This window comes from Mus caroli, chromosome 3 (assembly GCF_900094665.2).
Source record: "Mus caroli chromosome 3, CAROLI_EIJ_v1.1, whole genome shotgun sequence".
In the NCBI taxonomy this organism is placed as follows: Eukaryota; Metazoa; Chordata; class Mammalia; order Rodentia; family Muridae; genus Mus; species Mus caroli.
Window position 1 is genome coordinate 3,390,272 of NC_034572.1, and position 5,147 is coordinate 3,395,418.

Consider the following 5,147-nt stretch of genomic DNA (forward strand, 5'->3'; position numbering starts at 1 on the left):
TTTTTGTTGTTAGAGTTGGCATTCTGTTCTTGTGGCTGTCTTCATTTAGGTTTGTTGAAGGATTACTTTCTTGCTTTTTCTAGGGTGTGGTTTCAGTCCTTGTATTGTTTTTTTTTTTTTTCTGTTATTATCCTTTGAAGGGCTAGATTCATGGGAAGATAATGTATGAATTTGGTTTTGTCATGGAATACTTTGGTTTCTCCATCTATGCTAATTGAGAGTTTGGCTGTGTATAGTAGCCTGGGCTGGAATTTGTGTTCTCTTAGTGTCTGTATAACATCTGTCTAAGATCTTCTGGCTTTCATAATCTCTGGTGAAAAATCTGGTGTGATTCTGATAGGCCTGCCTTTATATGTTACTTGAACTTTTTCCCTTACTGCTTTAATATTCTATCTTTATTTAGTGTATTTGCTGTTCTGATTATTATGTGTCAGGAGGAATTTCTTTTCTGGCCCTGTCTATTTGGAGTTCTGTAGGCTTCTTTTATGTTCATGGTCATCTCGTTCTTTAGGTTTTGGAAGTTTTCTTCTATAATTTTGTTGAAGATATTTGCTGGCCATTTAAGTTTAAAAATCTTCATTCTCATCTACTCCTATTATCCGTAGGATTGGTCTTCTCGTTGTGTCCTGGATTTCCTGGATGTTTTGAGTTAGGACCTTTTTGCATTTTGCATTTTCTTTGATTGTTGTACTGATGTTCTCTATGGAATCTTCTGCACCTGAGATTCTCTCTTACATCTTTTGTATTCTGTTGCTGATGCTCACATCTATGGTTCCAGATTTCTTTCCTAGGGTATCTATCTCCAGCATTGCGTCACTTTGGGTTTTCTTTATTGTGTCTACTTCCCTTTTTAGGTCTAGTATGGTTTTGTTCATTTCCATGACCTGTTTGGATGTGTTTTCCTGTTTTTCCTAAGGACTTCTACCTCTTTGGTTGTGTTTTCCTGTTTTCTTTTTCTTTTTATTATTATTATTATCATTAGGTATTTATTTAATTTATATCCCCAATGCTATCCCAAAAGTCTCCCACACCCTCCCATACCCACTTCCCCATCCACCCACTCCCACCTTTTGGCCCTGGCATTCCCCTGTACTGAGGCCTATAAGGTCTGCACGACCAATGGGCCTCTCTTTCCACTGATGGTTGACAAGGCCATCTTCTGATATATATGCAGCTAGAGACATGAGCTTCGGGGTGGGGGGGGGGTGTACTGGTTAGTTCATATTGTTGTTCCAACTATAGGATTGCAGATTCCCCTAGCTCCCTGGGTACTTCCTCCAACTCCTCCATTGGGGACCCTGTGATCCATCCAATAGCTGACTGTGAGCATCCACTTCTGTGTTTGCTAGGCCCTGGCATAGTCTCACAAGAGACAGCTATATCATGGTCCTTTCAGCAAAATCTTGCTAGTGTATGCAATGGTGTCATATTTTGGAGGCTGATTATGGGATGGATCCCTGGATATGGCAGTCTCTAGATGGTCCATCCTTTCATCTCAGCTCAAACTCTCTCTAAAAATATGGAATGCTTCATGAATTTGCATGTCATCCTTGCACAGGGGCCATGCTAATCTTCTCTGTATTGTTCCAATTTTAGTATATATGCTGCCAAAGTGAGCACTCCTGTTTTTCTTTAAGGACTTGTAACTCTTTTGCAGTGTTCTCCTGTATTTCTTTAAGTGAGTTATTAAAGTCCTTCTTGATGTCCTCTACCATCATCATGATATATGCTTTTAAATTTGGGTCTAGCTTTTTGAGTGTGTTGGGGTACCCAGGTCTGGCTGAGATGGGAGTGCTGGGTTCTGATGATAGTGAGTGGTCTTGGTTTCTGTTAGTAAGATTCTTACCTTTGCCTTTCACCATCTGGTAATCTCTGGAGTTAGTTGTTATAGTTGTCTCTGGTTAGAGCTTGTTCCTCTTGTGATTCTGTTAGCCTCTATCTTCAGACATGGAAGACAAGCTCTCTCCTGAATTTCAGTAGTTAGAGCACTCTTTGCAGGCAAGCTCTTCTCTTGTAGGGAAGGTGGACAGATTTCTGGCATTCAGACCTGCATCCTGGCAGAAGATGAAGGCCCGAAACAGGGCTTGTCCCAGAATCTGTGTAGGTTCTGTAGTCCACACTCTCACCTGGGCAGAGTAGTCTTGGTGGGATCCAGGAACCAAGATGTCTCCCCCAGATGCTGTAGCAAAGCCCTCCCAGGCAGGGCAGACACCTCTCCTCTGGCAAGGAAGGCGCCAGGATGTCTGGAGCCCGAAACTCGGTCTGCCTCAGAAGCTCTGTGGCTTCCACCTAAATCAGAAGCTGTTAGTTTCTGTAGTCCACACACTCACCTGTGCAGACTAGTCTCAGCAGAATCCAGGAACCAAGATGACTCACCCAGATGCTGTGGTAAAGCCCTCCTGGGTGGGGCAGACACCTCTCCTCTGGCAGGGAAGGTGCCCAGGTGTCTGGAGCCCTAAACATGGTCTGCTCCAGAAGCTCTGTGGCTTCTGCCTGTCCCAGAAGCTGTTTGACTCTGCAGTCTCCACTCTCACCTGTGCAAACCAGTCAACTTTTTACATTTCTACTATGCTTAAAGTTTATAAAGCACTTTTGCCCACACATTTGGTCCTTGTGATTACTGAGGAACATAGTAAAGAACCCAGATGTCCCTCAACAGAGGAATGGATACAGAAAATGTGGTAAATTACATAATGGAGTACTACTCAGCTTTTAAAAACAATGAATTTATGAAAATCTTGGGCAAATGGATGTATATGGAGGATATCATCCTTAGTGAGGTAACCCAATCACAAAAGAAGTCATGAGATATGCACTCACTGATAAGAGGATATTAGCCCAGAAACTTAGAATACCCAACATACAATTGGCAAAACAGAAGAAAATCAAGAGGAAGGAAGACCAACGTGTGGATGCTTCATTCCTCCTTAGAATAGGGAACAAAATACCCATGAAAGGAGTTACAGAGAAAAAAATTGGAGTCAAGTTGAAAGGATGGACTATCCAGAGACTACTCCATCTGGGAATCCATCCCATAACCAGTCACCAAACTCAGACACTATTGCATATGCCAGCAAGATTTTGCTGAAGGAATCCTGAAATCAATCCATTCTTCTCTCCTTGTACAATGCTCAATTCCAAGTGGTGAAGAACCTCCACATAAAACCAGATACACTGAAACTAATAGAATAGAAAGTGGGAAAGAGCCTTGACCACATGGGCACAGGGAAAATTTCCTGAACAGAACATCAATGTCTTATGCTTTAAGATAAAAAATAGACAAATGGGTCCTCATAAAATTGCAAATCTTCTGTAAGGCAAAGGACACTGTCAATAAGACAAAATAGCAAACAACAGATTGGGAAAAAATCTTTACCAAGCTTACATCCCATAGAGGGCTAATATCCAATATATACAAAGAACTCAAGAAGTTAGACTCTAGAGAAACAAATAACCGTATTAAAAATACAGAGCTAAAAAAAAATTCTCAACTCAGGAATACCAAATGGCTGAGAAGCACCTACAGAAGTGTTCAACATCCTGAGTCATCAGGGAAATGCAAATCAAAACAACCCTGAGATTCCAACTCACACCAGTCAGAATGGATAAGATCAAAAACTCGGGTGACAGTAAATGCTGGTGAGAATATGGAGAAAGAATAACATTTCTCCATTGCTGGTGGGAATGCAACCACTCTGGAAATAAGTTTGGCATTTCCTCAGAATATTGGACATAGGATTACCTGAAGACGCAGCTATATCAGTCCTGGGTATATACTGAAAAGATATACCAATTCTTAACAAGGACATATGCTCCACTATGTTTATAGCAGCCTTATTTATAATGGCCAGAAGCTGGAGAAAATCCAGATGCCCTACAACAGAGGAATAGATACAGAAAAAGTGATATATTTACACAATGAATTTTTACTCAGGTATTAAAAACAATGACTTCATGAAATCTTAGGCAAATGGATGGAATGGAAAACTTCTAAAACACACAAAAATAGGAAATTTCCAAAACCCATACAAAGACAATCTTTGAAAACCCATGTTATCTCTCGTTTGTTGTTGTTGTTGTTGTTGTTGTTGTTGTTGTTGTTGTTGTTGTTGTTGTTGTTCTTCTTCTTCTTCTTCTTCTTCTTCTTCTTCTTCCTCCTTCTCTCTCTCTCTCTCTCTCTCTCTCTCTCTCTCTCTCTCTCTCTCTCTCTCTCTCCCTTTCTTCCCTCCACCTCTCTCCCTCCCTCTCTCTTTTCCTCCATCCTCTCTCCCTCTCTTACCATAATCAAACCGAGTTAAATAGGAAGACTCCATATAATTTCTGTTGCCTGTTTATTTTTTAATGTTTATTTCTCTATTATTAGAATTTATCTAATATTTATTTCTCTAATATTAGAATGTGGAAGCTAACATCTAGTGTTACATTTTTAGAAGTGTTAGAAAAGATTAGATCATAATGTGGTAATCATTGTGGATGGCACTGTTGGGTAATCAAAAGTTCCTCTACTCTGCCATCATGAAAAACAGCTAGTAGGTGTCATGTACAAACCTCACCACACAGGGCATCCAGCAAAACCTTTGCCTTGATCTCACCATCCTCCAGAACTGTGATAAATATTTTGTGCTTTATGAACTATTTGGCTTGTCATATTATGATTTAGCATTGGATATAATCTAAGACAAACAATGAAATCAAAGTTGAAAATAGCATTCAAATAGAACAGGAAATAATTAACTATTTTCAGAGATCAAGAAAATAAAATAGCCCTTCTGGTCCACTTCAGCACTGGAGTTCCTTGCCCGCGGAGTCTCCAGACACCCGCAAGGACCCACACAGAATCCCTTATGGGATATTAAGACCTCTGGTGAGTGGAACACAACATCTGCTCCAATCTATTCTCACAGGACCTGAGACTGCATTAACTAGGGAAGCAGATAACCCGGCCTGATCAGGGGCACAAGTCCTTTCCGATCCACTCCAGCACTGGGGTTCCTTGACCACAGAGTCTCTGGACACCCGCAAGGACCCACACAGGATCACCCACGGGATCCTAAGACCTCTGGTGAGTGGAATACACTTCTGCCAGAAGGCAGGTTCGAACACCAGATATCTGGGCACCTTCCCTGCAAGAGGAGAGCTTGCCTGCA

General features: G+C 41.1%; 1 non-coding gene across 1 annotated transcript; it reads right to left on the reverse strand.

Annotated features, from left to right (window-relative positions):
• Window positions 1-1,513: 1,513 nt before the first annotated feature.
• LOC115030832 lies at window positions 1,514-1,620 on the reverse strand. The gene has a single exon (XR_003836392.1). It is a non-coding gene; the product is annotated as a U6 spliceosomal RNA (small nuclear RNA).
• Between the last annotated feature and the right edge of the window lie 3,527 nt (window positions 1,621-5,147).